We start from the raw sequence: 19736 nt of genomic DNA on the forward strand, positions 1-19736 counted from the left end.
CCAAAATTGAAGTTGAAGGAGGGTATGAGGTGGCTAAGTTGCTAGAGCTGGAGTTTAACTATGATTCAGATATAGCAGAAATGACACAAGAGCTAGTGAAAAGGAAAGCATAACGTCCCTCTGCTTTGTTATTGATACTATGTGCATTTACAAAAGTAAGATGAGGAATGTTGGTTATTATACAACAGAGTATAGTTGCTATGTGGTTTACCAGGAGAGGACAGGAGAATAACGATTATTGAAGTGCTCTTGTACAAGAATATGAGGAAGTTATTTTGGATGAAATTGTTCTTTCGGTGGTTTGGTATGATGGAAAGGTAGGGGTGGTAAGGCTTGTGAGGAATCTGTGTTGGTGTATGTTGCTTTTGTAGCAGGTAAAAAGCTGTGCAGAAGAAATCCGAAGGGTGATGGGTAGGCATAGTGTTTTTGAATAGGTGTAGGTTTGAGAAATGTGGGTCTGTGGATAGAAAATGAAGTTGTGAATGGATGGTGTGAGTATGAGAAGAGAAAGAATATTGATTGGTGCATAGTGGTTATGGCATGTTCTAGCTAAGAACTGAAAATAAATTTTAAGGAGGAATATAAAATAATGCATTACTCAAGCTGGACAAGGTAACTTGAGAATCTAAGAAGTAATAGACAAACAGAGATTTAAGGAGCTGAGTTATAACCACTGCTAAGGTTTTATGGGCTAATATAAGTTGGATGGCTCTTTAATGAGCATTGATGGCTGCTTCGAAAATGGGTGCAGTTTTAATAAAATAAATTGCAGGATGCAGGGGGCAGCTGGGAAGGGGAGAGAAGGAGAGTACACCTTCCAACAACAGCTGCAGCCAGTCATTCTGCTCATAAGCAATGTATGTGGCTGAGGGAGTGCTTCAAGGCCTTGAGTTTAACCACCAGTGAGAAAAAAAATACATCAAGTGACTTCCCTTACTCAAGTGAAGGATTAGTTGACAAAAATAAATGCTGATTTTCCTAACCAATGACATTATGCACATACCTCTCAGCTCCTAAGAATTTGTCAGAAAATACTGTATTTTCTCCCAAAATAACAGGGTGACACAAATTGCCAAGTGGCTCCCTTGAATTGTTATTTATGTTCACCTTGTTTCTTCCCCTCACTAATGCGTAATGATAATGTAAGACTAATGGGGTGGCATGAGAGATCAGAGCTACAAATCTCTGACTTGTAGACTAGTGAGCTGTAAAAAGTACAAAAACAAAACAGAAGGACTTTGTGGTAGTTTTGGTTTTCCATATGGCTCCTTCCAGTCCTCCCGATTTTCCTTTGGGAGTCAGATTGGAGGAGTGATGACTCTGCCCACCATTGTATGAATCAGGATGGATTTAATTTCAGTTCCAGGGGACTAGGAATGTGACAATCAATATCAGGGAGGATTACAAAATTAGCAACTCCCTCCATAAACCATAAGTAAACTAACCTTGTGACTATGAATGGGCATATTCAACAGAAAACTACTAGATTTGCTAAGTAAACTATGGTTTTCTAGTTTCTGACTTTCTTGACTTTTTATGTCATGTATCTTAGGCTGCTGATTGCCAGTGCAATTTGTTACAGGCACAGTACAAGACAGTGGCACAAGGGTGTAGCAGTGTTGGGCCAGTAGAGCTTACTTCTTTTTCAAACCTGCTGGATTTGCCTACATGCTGTTCTTAGGAATATATTTGTTGTTTTGTTTACAGATCACCTTTATTTAAAAAAGTACTGTGTTGTCAATTTTTATTCTTCCTCAAAAAATGGTTTTGAATCTGACTTGGCCATTATTTTCAGTTCTTGGCCACTAACAAACTCTTGAGCTCTTTCCTTACCCACAATGGTCTATCCCATAACATACCTCAGATCTGTTTGCTGGTTTATTGTGTAAAAGGAAAATATTAGCAACATATTAGGATGGCGCAGTGGTGCAATGGTAGCATTGTCACCTCACAGCAAGAAGTTCTCTAGTTCAGTTCTCAGCTGGGGTGCTTTCTGTGTGGAGTATGTATGTCCTCTCTGCATTTGTGTAGGTTTCCTCCCACATTACAAAGACATGTATCTGGAGCATTTATCCCCAGGCCTCTGCTGAAAACTGGCTTCTTTCCAAGTCGGACTTTCCCGGTTAACAAATGTTAAAAAAATAAATAAAATATTAACAGAAATCCATATCTAGAACTCAACATAAGGAACAATGGCTCCCTTATAAGGTCTTGTTCTTCCAGATGTCATTAGCTCAAACCTATGGGGTTGGTGGGAAGGAAGTTGAGGAAGAATGAAAATGGACAACACAGATGGAATGTTATGGTGAGTTCTTCATCTGATACTGTTCATTTTCATTCATTCCTCAACAACTGGGACAGAGTCTCCATCTACCTGAAATCCTGGAAGGACTCTAAAGAAGGATATTCCTGAGCACAATTGAGCCAAAGGCTGCTCTTCCCATCAAGACCAGATCCAATTTACAATGAGTAATAAAGGTATGAGGATTAGCCTGAGTAGCAGCTGCATATATATGAATGGGCCCTCAATGGTTTTGGTAAAGAAAGGCCTAATTTGCTATAGACAAAGAATATGCAATCTATAACCTACTTGGCTAAGGTTACCTTCATGACTGGCTTACCCAATTTGGAATCTGCAAATGAAACAAACAATTGGTCCATTTTTCTAAAATTTTTTGTTATGTGTAAGTCTTCTTCTGGCTTTTCCTGGTCAGGGGTCGCCACAGTGGATCGTCTGTTCACTCATGATTGGCAGTGGAATTTTTACGGTGTCGAGTTGCCAACCCGGCACCCAACCTTCCACAGAAGGCACACACACGCACACACTCACACCTAGGGCCAATTTAGAGTGTCCAATCCACCTGCAGCATGTTTTTGGAATGTGGGAGGAAACCAGACCACCCAGAGGAAACCCACGCAACCACAGGGAGGACATGAAGACTCTGCACAGAAGGCACTCCAGCCGAGAATTAAATGAGAGAACCTCTTGCTGTGAGGCGGCAACGCTAACCGCTGCACCACCGTGGCTGCCCTTTTTTATGTGTAAGTAAAAAAACAATTTTCTGTGAATGTCTAGTAAGTTTAACATATATTTACCTTTGTTTGTAAAATTTGGAAAGAAAACAGGCAAATTAATAGATTGGTTGATGTTCGATTGCGACACCACCTTCGGAAGGAGGGAAGGAATGCAGGATTGGTTCATAAAGTTACCCTATTCTTATGAAATACTAAGTAAGGAAGTTTAGAAGGCAGTGCTTGAAGTTCTGACAGTCTGGTAGCAGAAGTGATGGCTACCAAAAATATAGTTTTCCAGGTCAGAAATTTCAACTGACATTTAGCTGCTGGTTCAAATGGTCAATTAATTAATGATTGTAATACCAAATGTAAATCACATGGTTGAGTTGCATCTTTATAAGGGGGTTTCAAAAGAAGGATGGATACCTCTCAAAAAGGCTTTACAAAGTTTAGATGAATCCAAGGAGGAGTTTTTGGTTCCAAAGTGAAAATTAGAATAGCAGCTAGCTGTATTCTAATAGCTGAGGAACTGGCTCCTTCATTGAAAATTGTTGCTAAGAATTCAAGGACATTATGTACAGGTGCTGAAAGGGGTCAATATGTTTCTGCTGTGCCAAAAAAAGAAATATCTTCCATTTACTTCTGTAAAGTGTTCTTGCAGAAGGTTTGTGAGAGGACAAAATATATGACAAACAGGGGAGGAGAGTGTATGTTGTTTGGCTTTCAGTGGAAGTGGAGAAACCATGTAGTCAGTCTTAGATATGAGATATCCGGGTGAACCATGCCTGTCAGGTAAAACAGAAGGTTCAGAATTGGATCCAGACTCCATGGAGGGTATATTAGATGAGGCCAAAGGAAGGGAAACTAAATTTGTTGAGGCCAGTTAACGGACAATGAGGATAACTCTGCTCTTCAACTAGGAAGCTTTCTGTCGAAATTTGAGGATTAAGGGAATTGGGGGATATGTATTAAGGAGACCGGTGTCCAGTTGCGTAGGAGAGCATCTCTCAGCGACTCCACTGGTGTGGGGATTAGAGCAAGGAACCTGCTGCACTTGTTTTGAGGAGACGCAATTAGGTCACAGCATGGCTGGCTCCACTGGTGAAAAATCATTTCCACCACATTCTTATTGAAAGACCATTCATGAGGTACAGGAAAAGACCTGCTCATCTTGTGTGCTATCATGTTGGATCTCCCTGAAATGTGCGTTGCCCATGAGGTACATAAGCCAGACCTAAAGGCCTCTAGGAATACAGATTCTTCTTTGGAAGGGCTATCAGTGGACCAAGCACCACTTTGCTTAAGGATTTCTAGGATGTTTCCAAATGAGACATCTTTGGCTGGAGATCTCGGGGACACTTCCCATTCATCAAAATCTGTATCATCAGCAGCAGACTCCTGAGGAGAGTCCAAGTGCCTCCTTTTGCACTTCCTCTTCCTAGTGACTTCTTTGGTGGGATGTTCCAGAGAAGAATCAGAAGAAATAGTAATACCCTGTTGGGTAGCCTGAAGACTTTGAGATGGCTCTCCATGTGGAGTGGAATGATGGAGCTCAGGCACAGAGGCATACAGAATCTAGAGGGTAGATGCACGGGGGGAGGAACCATCCTCCCTACAGGAGCAGAGAACACTCTCTCCACCACCCCAAAGGCAGAATGCCCTGGGGAGAAGGAAGTCAACGGAGCCAAGAAGTCAACTTCCAACCCATCAGCTCCCCCTTCCCTGAAGGCAATCCACCAGAGGCAGAGGCCGGAGCCAAGCTATCCAATGCCAAAACTCCAAGGGGCAGAGACAGCTCTGACTGCTTTAGAGTCACTCTAACTCCTCAGATCCATCAGGGACATTTCAGCTTAAGAGTCGTCCAGCTCTGAAGCACTTAGAGCTGATGCCCTCAGAGAAATCCTCAGAGCTGAAGATACTCTAATCTTCAGATCTGAAACAGACAGATCCAGGAGACTTGGATCCAAAAGCTCTGAAATGACAAGCCAATTGGAGAGGGAGCCGAGACTGGAGATGTAGAACTAGTAAGGGCTTCCTGACCTGAGTGGTCAGAAGAACTCCCATCTAAATCTGCATCGACAGAAATTTCCTAGTCATTTTATCCACATTAGCCCTGGTCAGACTTCTAGAAGAATGAGATGATGCCACTGAGGGAGACCTGAAGTGTGGGTGGGATTCCAAAAAGGGAGAAGGTACCCAAGAGGGTGTTGGATCTATGGAGAGACAGTAATGAGTTTGGCAATGATTTCGGATCCGAAAGGAGAGGATCCAAGGAAGTCAAGTTAGTCTCTGACACTGGCTTCACGGAAGCAGCAAGCATCAGATCTGACTTCTTAAGCTTTTTTTTTGGGGCTTCCATCTTCGGATCTGAAGATGGGGATGAGAACCCAGATGCTCCAGAGTGTTTGTCAGAAGGCTCCTTTTACTTAGGTTTTGGGGGTTGAGCCCCAGATAGAGCTTCTGAGAAAGAGGAAGGTAGCAAACCTTTTAAAATCAAATTGTTTTTCCTGTCCACGATGGCGCTAGGATTAAAAGACTTACAAATCTTGCAATTTGTTTGAAGGAGATCTGGGCCAAAACAATACATGCATAAGGTATGAGAGTCAGAAAGTGGTAATTTGTGACCGCATTTCTGACATTTTAAATAACTAGCAGAAAAATGCAAGATTTTTTTTTTGTAACCAAGAAAGGGAGAAAGAAAAAAGAAATATACCAACAACAGTATCAAGAATACACTTTATGTGTATAAAAAGGGGCAGAGGAAAAGTTTACCAACTATGATAAAAAGGAGTACACAAAAGGGTAGGAAAGAGAGGTAAAGCAGATGGTACAATACAAAAAATAAATATAAAAGTTATATTATTAATAAGGATATAAAAAGTGTAAATACAATAACTTTTGACTTCTCTCCAAAATAACAATACTACAATTGAGAGCTCCCAGTGACAACATCTGAACAAGAAAGTGGCAAACAGGATCTGGGGTACATTAGGGGATACAGCATTATGGGTAAGGGAGGAGGTTGAGAGTTTGTTAGTGGCCACAAGCTGTAAATAACGGCAGAGTTGGATTTGAGGATCAGATCCAAACCCAGTTGTTGAGGAATGAATGAAAATTGACAACATCAGATCTGCTGTTTTGTAGAGGGTTTTAAAATGTAGAAATGAAACCTATTAAGCCATCGTTACCTTAAAAAACAAGACTTAGCTGACAATTTACAAGGTGTCAAAAACTACATTTAAAAGCAACTTTTCAAAAAGCTTTAGTTAGTTTACAAGTTACTTATACGTGATTGCTATTACTAATGACAGCTTTGTAAACTTTTAAATAGATTTTTTTTAAAGGTTACGTACTTCTTATGAGGCAGCACTTGAGGGAGGTGTCCTGTGCACCCCACTCTTCCTATGGCACAGCTCTGAGCAGATGTTCTCTGCTGAGAAAATGTCTCTTTCAGAAATGGGATTACTACAGCTTCTCGAAGGTTCTCTCCCACAGTGGCATGCTTCTTAGTGTCAGCCAGGCAGACATTGATAAACTCTGATCTGTTTGTAACAGTGTTACAAGACTAGCCTTGGGAACAGCTCATGTTACACATCAATGTGCCATTTTGAAACAGCTTGACCAACCAATCCTAACTGATAGGCTGATATACACCCATCTCCCCACTGCTTGTGCCCTTGTCCAACCACATGCTCCTTCTAACTTCCTCATTTAGTACTCCCCTTACTAGACCTTATTTGCTTCCAGTGCCTCTCTTTGTCACACTCTATTACAACCAACACTAGAGAGCATAGCTGTTGTTTTTATGTTCCTTGAGGAATTCTTGCCCAAACACATCAGCAAGGTGAATTTCATTTATATGTTTGAAGCTGTTTTAACAATTTCACCTGCCATTTACAAACAGGTGTGTTAATTACCTATCAGTGTCCTACCCTGAGAATCTATTATCATGTGCTACATATCCCATGTCTTTTCCCAGCAATATAAAAAAGTGTGTGCGTGTGATGACTTATTTCTCTTAGTTTATTATCTGCTTAACTACCTGTTTATGGGCCTAATGATATTGAAAACTGTTCCAGTGGTATTTAGGCATTCATATTTATACTTATTTAAGGATAATGTTAACCCTGAGGGCCTTACCCAAGAATGCATCTTTGGCACACCAGAATTAGCAGGTTAACAAACTCCAGATAAATAAATAAAATCCATATCATCCACAATAGTTATTACCTTGACATTCTTTACTTAACATATTAAATGTCACCGGTGCCCATATGGGTCCTTGTGTTATTTGCATATGACTCCATTCATCTCTGCTTTCAGATAATGATCTCTAACAGTTATTTGCTTTCTGTTCCTTAAGCATTTTTTTCTCCATTAAATCAATCTGATATCCCCCCATTCCTTTCACTATGTGTAGTAATTTTTTTATGCGGGGCAAGATAGGTGGTCTTAATAAATTCCATGGACACCAAATGCAGTGGACTTCCTAATTTACTTTTTACTATAACTCATTTAATAACACTATATCACAGCCAGCTGACAAAACTCTTTTGCTAGAAAACATTGGTCATTTTTGTCTTGTTAGCCATTTTCTTAGGAATCTCTCCATGACCTTCCTTGTTAGGGATGTAAGATGCAAAGGTTTATAATTACACACAGCAGCTGTTCTGAAGTGGTTCCACTGTTACCCTTTCGTTGTCTTCTGGTACGTTGATATTGTCTGTCATTAATTTAATGGAGCTATGTAAGTATCTGCTTGGTTTTACAGCTTTAGAACTGTGCCATTTGGGCCCTGTGCTTCTTCTTTCTTAAGTTCTTTTTCTGTTTTTATATATTTTTAAAAAAGCATAATGACAAGATCATTGAAAACTATATGAAAGAAAGTGATGAAATAATTTATACAGTTTTGCGGAAATGCTCACTGGTGGACAGAGATACACCCAGATGTGCAGTATGCAAGAGGGAACAGAATTAAATGCACAAATGAGAAAGAAAACATGGTACTTAAAGTCATTTTACTTTTTACATATAAGAAGTGTAGTTCCTAAAATGTTCCTATGATAATGATGGTGATGATGGTGAGGAGAACACTGTAATCATTTCAAGAGTTAAAAAAACAAAGGACATCAGTGTCGGATTCTCACACTTCATCCTTCCTGCCTGGCATTTTGTACCCGGGTCTGTTAATCAAACCCCAACCATCAGTAGCCCAGAAAGGACCAAGCCTGTTATACAAGTGACTTATCGAGAAAGTGGCACAGTGCTGTCAAAATTATTTATACTCCTTACCATTTCCAGTAAAAAGTCTCATTAAAGAGGGAAGTTATTGTCCATTTTGGACTACACTACAACCTCCTTACCCTAGTACTTTTGTCATATTATCCCCGTCAGTAGTTCTCTTGTGGGACGTCACTAGCTAGTGTAATGTTTTATACGCCGTGCACCCTTAAAATAATACTTTTTTAACTTCATGCTTGAAACCTCATTACTAAGGATTTGTTTCAGATAAAAATGGGCCCTCTTTCTTTTGTTGTTTATGTGAAACATATTCTCATTTGTACCATTTGTTTCCAGCTGGAGTTTTGAATGATCCCTTTCACTGGAGTTTCCATGCAAAACTATACTTACCCAGCAACTTAAAACTCTGAAAACAAACTGCATGAGCAGTTCTTTCTGAGGTACCTTTTATGATGAAATAAAATAGTTTTCTTTTACATAAAGTCAGCTGGGAAAGCTGAGTGCCAAGTTACACATTTCATGTTTTTAAACAGCGGGTAAGCAGTTGTCATTTTACAGAATATGTTCTTCATCTGGAGGAGGATCGCTGCTGCAATTTGCATCTATTCATTTGCAGTTTGCTTTGAAAGCTGCTTCATTTCATAAATTGGAGGGGATGTTTACAATTTATGACCTGGATTTCCAATAAGTTATACTGTTTTTTTTTTTTTTTTTTTTTAGTAAAATATTTTGAACAGATTCGCTAAGAAAAATTTGAGGTTTTGCTAGAACTGCAAAAATATTTCATAATGTGTGAAGAACTCCAAAAAACAGCCCAGGCTTTATAGAGAAAATGAAAACATTACCAACTGCCAAATTCAAACTCTTGACAGCAACACTGTTAGAAAAATATTCATAACTATTCTTCCACAACTCATGTTTGTACATACGCCTTTGTTGATTCCAGTCATATTAACTCCATTTTCATATCTATGTCCATGACTTCTATCCATATCCAAGTCACATTTTGGCATTTCATCATAAAGGTTAGTAATATCTTAGTTACAAGCATTATTTGCATAATAAGAGATCATAAAGTGTTCAATACAGAAATATCTTTTTTCAAAAATAGCAATAAATATACTAGTGAATAATAACTGTTCAGTATAGCCAACATGTAATGTGCAGTACAGAATGTAAGAAAAATACGTAGCGCCTCTGCCTTTTCTGAAACAGTATTCTTAATCTGAGGTGTCAGCAAGCTAGTTCTTTAATTCCAGATTAGACTACAGCACCAGTAGCTATGCATTTATTGGTAGGTCACTTGAAATAAAGTCATCTTTCATCAAACGATCAAACTTTTCTAGCAGTTCTGCTAAACTGAAGAAAATGGATGCATAATTTATATGAGATCTCATAACATACCATGCCATTTCATATTAGAAACACAGTTACTGAAATCATTATTTTAGTATAGTGCTGCATCGCATAATCTTTTCACTGATTTGAGATTGCAGATCTTTAACCATGACAGAATTTCTTTTCAGACACTCTTCAGTCGAAAACCAATGTTTACATGCCTCGATAAGAATAGGAGGCAATTCATGTGATGTCATGTAGTCATCATTATTTGTTTAGTTATTGCGTTTCCCCTAGGACCATGGCCAGTGGCTTCATCACTACTACCCAATAGCCTCATTCATTTTGGGGTTACGGGAGCTGGGCATTCCTGAGTTAGGCAAGAGCCCTTTGGCCCACTCACTCCTGTCCACGAATTCTAATGAGTTTCTCTGCTCCTTGTTGACAGTGGGGTAGTATGGAACAGGTAAGCTTGCTGGCCCAAGAGGTTGACCTACACACTCTTCATAGGAGTACAGCACTCCTCCCCATGGCAACTCATCTGATCCCCACCAGTGTTAAAGGGAATCATACCTCTGCACCCCATATTTCCCTCAACTGCCACTGAAAAATGCACTGTAACAGTGCAGGCCCAGCAAGCATGAACTTCTACAGGTAATAACTAGTGGTCCTGCAAGGTGACAAGCTTGTCATGAGCCAAATCCCTCCTCCTCAGGATGAGCAAGTTGCCAATAGCCACTCGGTTCTACCTCCCCCATCCAAATCTAACTGACAGCTGAACCATTATGTGAAATCTTACTATCTGTTGTGTAGCCATTGATTTATCCTTGCCACAGAACTGGCTACATTATGTTTTCAATTATTAATAATGAGTGTGCCAAGCTACACCCCCAGATTCTGCAAGCCCTGCATGGTGTGCAGGATTAGTGCAGGAGCGCCAGCAGGCAATATGTCTGCAATGCGATCCACAAATAACCTGTAGGGGTGTGCACGAGCGCTCCTGCACTAGTCTTGCATGGACTCAGCCTCTGTATGCAAATTACCCCATTTACTGGAGAAATCCATCCAAATGAGGTGAATTTGTGATCCAGGAAGCTGGAAACCGGCCGTGCAGGACTAGTGTAATCTGCAGAAATGTACTCCGCCAGTAACGGAGTACATTTCTGCAAATTACAAAACAGAGCCATGACAGCTCCAAATTAAGGGTGGATATCATGTATAAAGCATGCCAATATCTAACTATAAGGCCACTGGCATGGAAAACACTTGAAAAAAGAAACAAAAATCAACTTTTATGTTTTTTTTAGCTGATCTCGGCTGTTTAAGCATAGGGCAGTGACGCGCAAATGGGATTGGGGGAAAATAAGAAAAAAAAAACTAAAATAAGCATTCTAACCAAAATCACTATTCTGCCATTATACTCAATGGCAGGCAAAAGACAACATGGCTAGTGAATAGTGGTTGCTAATGGGGGAGGTTCAGTGTGGGACATGTAACTATGCATTAGCAGGCAGTCCTATGCAAATGAGGAGAATGATACTGAATCCCAGATTTCCCCTGCATGCTAGTCAGCTCCCAACAGTGTAAGAGCAGGAATAGCTGGGTGCAAGCCTAGGAGTTAGCTGACATCATGGGGGGTTGTCAGGCATACTATAAGTGGATTGGAGCCCTGTGGCTCAGGTTTGCTCCTAGCTTAGCACATTTACGCAAGGGGGTGTGTCTGAGGCTGCCTAGCACTCTTTACATTGCCTAAGCGGGTGTGTGTTCTACGCACCGGGTTTTAAAGGGAAAAAAAAGTAAACCAGGAAATATCAGCTCTGTGCACATTTGAGCACTGCATTTGCACGGCGCAGCCCCGGGCTTAAACAGGAAAGCAATGGGAAGGGAAAACAGCAGTAGGAAGGGAATCTAGGAGAACTAGCATAGCTGTCAGGTGAAATGTATCAGAATCAACCAATTACACAGGCAGCAGACCAGCCCAGCCCAGAACACTACTATAAACTATGCAAACACCTTTCCCTCTGGTTTTTCCCATACTCTACACCACCGGTGTATACAAGCGGGGAAGTTTTAACAAACAAAACAACAAAATGATAGAGGTTGCAATAGCTATGATACAACAACATGTGGAAGAGGCTGAGGGTGGTGAGGATGTGAATGCTGTCGACCAACCCACAGTGAGGAGATGGTGAAGTGTGTACAGACCCAAGGTAACCTACCAGGGCCTACATGAGCTTGAGATAGTGGAGCGCTATAGGGTGAACAGGGACCTCTTACAGCAAATTGTTCAGCTGTGCCGCTATGGCTGACACACAGAACTAACATAGGGAAACCCATCCCAGTGGATACCAAGGTATGTGTAGGGTAAAGAATGCCACAGGTACCTTCCAAAAGCCAACTGGGGATATGATGGGGATCTCACAGGCATCAGCATCCATGGTACTCCACCAGTTCCTGGATGCCATGTCAGCACATGCCGGTGAGCACGTATATTTCCCCAACACCCATGAGGCGTTGGCCAGCAATATGCAACTGTTCCACCAAATAGCAGAATACCCTGAGGTAGTGAGTGCTATAGACTGCACGCACATATGCATCAAAACACCACCCAGTGAGTGGGATAGGGTCTACATCAACCACAAGGGCTTCTCCTCCATCAACTGCCAGGTCGTGTGCGATGCCCAGGACATAATAATGAATATGTGTGCTGGCTGCCCTGGAATCTATCATGATTCCCACATCTGGCATATGATGCAGCTGTACCAGAGATTTTCCAATGGGGACATCCCTTATGGTCACCTAGTGGAGGATGCTGGTTATGCACTGGAGCCGTGGCTGATGACACCCATCAGAAATGTACACACACCCGAACAATAACTCCATAATGAGGCACACGCACAGATCAGAATTATAACAGAGCGTGTGTTTGGGATGCTCAAGTCATGGTTCCAGTGCCTGGACACATCCGGTGGAGCCTTGCAGTACTCACCAGCTACATGTACCCAAATTGTCATCATATGTGCCATGCTACACAATATGATCCTGCAGAAACAGCTGCAGCAGGAACAGCATGGGGCAGAGCCACACAGCCCCCCACCATTTCCAAGGCCTGCACAGGTACAGAGTGACTTGGAGGAGGAACAACCTGAGCCTGCCCCAGTATGCAGAAGGAGGCATGGCCAGTATGCCCTGGCCTTGGCAAAGAGGCAGCACATAGCACATAGACAGACACAGGAGGGACCCAGGGAATGAAACCTTTCTCTGCCTCGCACATACAGTAAAGGAGATGCCAAACATGACACTACCTGTTCTCAACCATGTGTAGGGAGTGTACTATGTGCATCCAACATAGGCAGCCTGCAGCACCACCCTCAATACTGGGACACCCACAAGGTAAGTCACTCAACCTACCAATTGCCAAATGGAGTAGAATGTGTTGTTTACTGTATCTATGGTATGGATGTGAGCATGCAAGGAAATTGAGTGGCTGAATGGTATGCCAGCAGATAGTAGTCACCTATAGTGGCACCATGAGACCTGTAACAAATACTGGTGTCACCATAGTAGCCAGTACTACACAGGGCGACAAAACCCACTGCAGGAAGTATGCTGGGCCACATATGTGTCCATATGACTCACACATGCCAGTCAGGGAGGTTCATATACCCAACAACAGTCTCAGCCATCAGGGCAGGTGTAGACAAACATAAACAAAGGCTGTGCTATGGCCTCTGAATGAGGACTATGGGTAACCCCCCCCCCCCAGGCCTACACAGACAGACAACAGCAGGTCAGGCAGTCAGATGTTAGTTCTGAAGGGTAGGAAGTCAGAAACTAATATGTAGGTCAATCAAAGCTAAGACCTGTAGTACACTGATATGCCTCTAGTCAGCATGATAGGTTAGAATACAGAATTAAATGGAGTACCTGACATGCCAGTACAGTCATAGCAAATGTGTGCCAGGTGTGCTCCCCCTCCTATGTAGAAATGTAGAAACAGTCTAGTGTGCCCCCCCAGTCCTGTGTAGAAATGTAGTAACAGTCAGGTGTACCCACCCATCCTTTGTAGAAATGTAGAAACAGTCAGGTGTGGACCCCCAATCCTGTGTAGAAATGTAGTAACAGTCAGGTGTGTCCCCCCAATCTTGTGTAGAAATGTAGTAACAGTCAGGTGTGCCCCCCAGTCCTGTGTAGAAATGTAGAAATAGTCAGGTGTGCCCCCCCAATCCTGTGAAGAAATTTAGAAATAGTCAGGTGTGCCACCCCAATCCTGTGTAGAAATGTAGAAACGGTCAGGTGTGCCCCCCCACTCCTATGTAGACATGTAGAAACAGTCAGGTGTGCCCCTTCCCCCAATCCAGCGTAGAAATGTAGTAACAGTCAAGTGTGCCCCCTCCCAACCACTATGTTGAAATGTAGAAACAGACAGCTGTGCCCCCCCAACCCTGCGGAGAAATGTAGTAACAGTCAGGTGTGCCCCCCTCCCACAATCCTGTGTAGGAATGTAGAAACAGTCAGGTGTGCTCCACCAACCCTACTTAGAAATGTAGAAACAGTCAGATGTGCCCCCCCAAACCTATTTAGAAATGTAGTAACGGTCTGGTGTGCCCCCCAATCCTATGTACACAAGTCGTAACAGTCAGGTGTGCCCCCCCACAACCCTATGTAGAAATGTAGTAACATGTATGTGTAGGTATAATACCAGTGGAACACAGATGCACAGAGGTGGCCAAGGTAGCAGGATAGGTTGAAGCATCTGCACAATATGCAGGTATGTGTGTGTTACGTTGATGTGTGTTTCATATTGTGTGAGAGTGGTCAGTACGTATACATGTTGAGGTAAGACCTGGTGGCCATTGCCCACTACTGCTGATGACAGGGACAAGTCCTCACAACTGCAGTGCCAAAGACAATACCCACCAGTATAACAAAAGCTAGAAGTAAGCCATTGTAAATGTGTGGTGGTAATATGTGTCACCATCTGAAAGACTGACATGGCATGGCTGTTGGACTAGATATACAAGCAGTACACAGGGGAAAGTACCCCAGACATACAGTATATATTGTGTCACTGTGAAATGGAGACACCCTTGGAACTGTACATACAGGTATGCATCACATTATCTGGTCTTGTAGTAGGGGATACCGGTGTTGTCTGCCCGAACACTTGCAGATCACAAAGGAGGTAGGACTGATGTATTAGGAAACAGCTGATGTACCTGCACATGCCAGCATAACTGGAATGCCCAATGCTTATCTGTGTGTCAGATGCAAGTAGTGTCCATAGCACACATGCACCCAGCTCAAGCAAACACCACCCACAGGTACCTCTCTGGTCGTATCCCTGCTGTGGGGAATGGGTACAATATGACCCCACCTGTATATGGCAATAGTAAAAGAATACAGCATGCAGTGCAGGTGTCCTATGCAGGTGTGTCGCTAGCTGTAGGTAGCACCCTGCCAGCATCCATACCACCTGATCAAGACTGATAGAAGGTATTGGCATGAACACCTAGCACACCTACCCTGCCACCCCAGGGGAATATGCTGTATGGCGGTCTGAGACTGTAGGACTGACAGAATGCAATGGCCTGCCACATCTGGCCTGCATCAACACCTAATGGCCTACCAGGCCTCTGCCAAGAGCCTGTGTCTCACATGTACTGCCAATGCATGTTATGTCATGGACACCCAAATAACAACATAACAAACTCCATGTAAGCCATATGCAAGGCCATGTGGACAAACCACAGTAACATGTCCACCATGTCCCACTGCATGAACTGTGGACCAACATCAACACACAGCTGTGATGGGGTGATAACTTTAGGGAAAGTATCAGAGAATGTATGCATAATGTATGGAAGAGGATAGAATAACAGAGGGGGTGAGGGTGGGAGCATGGGCAGCATGGAATGTGCAAGATCCAACACAAAGCTGTGTGCACGCACTATCCCTGACTGCAAACACATAAATGGGTGGCTACATATCTGCCCGTACACCACAATAGGGGTAATGTCCTGACTCATGGCCCCTGCCTCTGGGTAACCTCTGCAAATCTGTACAGTTGTGAGATATTGCCACAGCAATATAAGGCCATACTGTCATGTCGATGAATGTACAAGTATGGTATCCTCTGCCAGCACTGTACCAAGGTGTTAAACCGGATACACAGATCCAGCAGCAAGTGTCTGCAGCTCCCCCTCCAGAATGGCATAACTTACCATGAATATGTATACATCTGCCCACAATACTGCACACAGCTGTAGTCACCCTTGTGCCCCAAGACATCACTGTGAGCAGGAATGTCCACCTGACAGTACATGAGGACAGAAAACATCACAGTGTATAACACTGCACATGTCTGAATATCTCTGCTAACAGCAGTACCATATAGCTGAAGCAGCACAGACACAATCACCTACAGTACACACTATCGCCTGCACACTTTGTCCCCATATTGCCAAATGATCGATGAATACACTGCAAAAACAGTTTGCTACCTGTAGGTGTACAACACAAAGGTCTGCACTGGAGTACAAACTATCTGGAATCAATCCACAGATTCAATACAGAAGGGCATACTGAGCATGCTCACACACAAACAAATGAATCCCATGTCTGAAAACAACAGTGGACTATACATGTCTGGCAGTTGCAGTTATTAGTGCAGACACTCCTCAGTATGCACCAGTCATGCTTTGCACACACAGTGGATAGGAATACAGACATATACCCAAGAACAACACACTATAATAAGCCAAATGTAGACTTACATAGATGTATGGAAGAGAGTGACTGTGACAAGGAGCCATCCATAACGAGGCCTGTCCCACCCAGAACACAGCCAAATGGCTACAACCACATGAGACAAATGTCACTCAGTGTAGACATCAGCATTACAGACTGTGGTGCAAGTGCTAGCTGTGCAACATGACTGTACAAGGAAGTAGTCATCTAGCAGCTGTATACACGTACCTGTGGAATTTAACCCTGTGTCTGCCCACATGTGGTGTGTCAACCTCTAGATGAATGGGTTATGGCCCATGCACACACACTGCCCTCCCCATAGTCCTACTATGACAAGCCTGCTGAAGTCATCCACTTTGAAATACATCTTTGGGAAATCTGTAGCCCAGTAGTCTCTGTGGTGTGTCCTATAACTGCGTACTGCTGTAGTGTGATAAGCTAGTTAGGTAGAAGTTCTAATCCCACACATGGCAACTGTGTGTGTCTCTGCAGAGAGCAATGCTTTTTAGGCAAGTCACACTCACTAGAACTCAAACGCCCTACTTTGCCAAGGCTGCTGATGTCATTCACTGTGAAATACACCTTTTGGAAAACTGTATCCCAGTAATCACCGTGGCACATCCTATAACTGCTGTAGTGTGCTAAACTAGGTAGGTAGGAGTTCTAATCCCAGACATGGCAAGTGTGTGTGTGTGTGTGTGTGTGTGTGTGTGTGTGTGTGTGTGTGTGTGTGTGTGTGTGTGTGTGTGTATGTATGCCTCTGTCTGTGTAGAGAGCAATGCTTTTTAGGCTAGTCACACTCACTACAAATCAAATCTCCTACTTTGGCAAGCCTGCTGATGTCATTCACTGTGAAATACACCTTTGAGGAAAGCATACTCCAGTAATCCCCATGGCATGTCCTATAAAAGTGTAATGTTGTAGTGTGAGATAGAACTCTGGTAGGGGTTCTATTCCCACACATGGCAGGTGTGGATGTTTGTGTCTGTGTTTTTATGCCTGTGTAGGAAGCAATGTTTTTTAGGCTGGTCAGACTCACTACAATTCAAATGCTCTACTTTGGCAAACCTGTGGATGTCATCCACTGTGAAATACACCTTTGGGGAAAGAGTACTCCAGTAATCCCTGTGGCATGTCCTATAACAGTGCAATGCTGTAGTGTGATATCAAACCCTGGTAGGGGTTCTATTCCCACCCATGGCAGGTGTGGATGTTTCTATGTCTATGTAGAAAGCAATGCTTTTTAGGCTAGTCACACTCACTATAATTCAAATGCCCTACTTGGCAATCCTGCTGATGTCATTCACTGTGAAATACACCTTTGGGGAAGAAGTACTCCAGTAATTCCTGTGGTGTGTTCTATAACAGCCTAATGCTGTAGTGTGATATAGAACTCTGGTAGGGGTTCTATTCCCACACATGGCAGGTGTGGATGTTTGTGCATTTGTTTCTATATCTGTGTAGGGAGCAATGCTTGTTAGGCTAGTCACACTCATTACAATTCAAATGCCCTACTTTGGCAATCCTGCTGATGTCATTCACTGTGAAATACACTTTTGAGGAAGGAATACTCCAGTAATCCCCGTGGCACATCCTACAACAGCGTAATGCTGTAGTGTGATATAGAACTTTGGTAGGGGTTCCATTCCCACACATGGCAGGTGTGTGTGTTTCTATGTCTGTGTAGGGACCAATACTTTTTAGGCTAGTCACACTCACTACAATTCAAATACCCTACTTTGGCAATCCTGCTGATGTCATTCACTGTAAAATACACCTTTGGGGAAGATGTACTCCAGTAATCCTTGTAGCGTGTCCTATAACAGCATAATGCTGTAGTGTGATATCAAAGTCTGGCAGGGGTTCTATTCCCCCACATGGCATGTGTGGATGTTTGTGTGTGTGCTTCTATGCCTATGTAGGGACCAATACTTGTTAGGCTAGTCACACTCACTACAATTCAAATGCCGTACTTTGGCAATCCTGCTGATGTCATTCACTGTGAAATACACCTTTGGGGAATGAGTACTCTAGTAATCCCTGTGGCATTTCCTATAACTGCGTAGTGCTGTAGTGTAATAAACTAGTTAAGACAGGAGTTCTAATCCCAAACATGGCAGGTGTGTGTCTGTGTTTGTCATTCGTATTGTGTCTGGAGGAGGCTGTGAGTGTGTAGCAACTAGACTCATTGTGGAGTGGATTTTGCAAATTTCTTATATGGTGGCCCTAGTATATGTCACAATGTCCACCGTACAGAGATAACAGATGTGAAATAGCCATGATGCTGGGGTGCAAATCCATACCCCTACATGTGACATCAAGGCCAGGCGAACAAAGCAACCATTGTATTACCCAGAGAATACTCTCAACCCATGTCTCATATACACACACACACACACACACACACACACACACACACACACACACACACACACACACACACACACACACACACACACACACACACACACACACACACACACACACACACACACACACACACACACACACACACACACACTTGCCTAGGCAACAACCGCTATGTTGGTAGTACCCTGCATATTGTCCACTGATAGTAACCATAGTGTGATTGCAGTGGGCTGCAGAGGGCATGGCACTCTGTCCATCAGTCCAGTAGGCACATACATGCAGACAGTGCACCTTCCCAATGTTCCCCACTGGACACCTGCAGCACCTGTGGTGCCATCAAATGTGACCCACAAAAGACATGCCATACCTGAAACACATAGCCTGTATGGACAGATGTCCCTGACACCAGGGAATACTTGTATCATGCTATTGATGTAGGTACAGGGTCAATCTGCTGTCCATTAACAGTTCCCACCACATGAGGCCAGGACTGGCACATCTGATGATAACAATCTGTGTACACAACATGGGCCAGACAACCCAGGTACAGTTCCACATGTCACTGTACATGCATGTAGGATGTGTGCACATCCCAGACACCTTCCATGTCATGGACTAAGGAACACATACATGGCAAGCAATGCACAGCAATGGCCACATACAATAGTTACCCAGGTGACTGGATGGTAAAAAAAATACCCACCTGTGTGGGCAAATCCAGACACTACACCCCTGAGCCACACTGCAGACCATTGTCATGTGGCCTGATGCCAAGGTATATCCATCACCTAGCCTTGTATAGCCGTATGGCACAGTTGACCACTACACACCCATGAAGCAATGCACCCATGCATGTCAGTACTGGCACCTTGTGTCTGTGTGTGTGGTGTATGATACCTATGACCACATTCACACTCACTACAACCCTCATTGGCATACTGAAGCATACTGTCTGATGTCAGACATCTCCACATACCCTTTGCCATATAACCTCTGTATAACCCCTGTGGTGCATGTGATAC

This window comes from Protopterus annectens, chromosome 2.part0 (genome assembly GCF_019279795.1).
Source record: "Protopterus annectens isolate FY-2018-M chromosome 2.part0, PAN1.0, whole genome shotgun sequence".
NCBI lineage: Eukaryota > Metazoa > Chordata > Ceratodontiformes > Protopteridae > Protopterus > Protopterus annectens.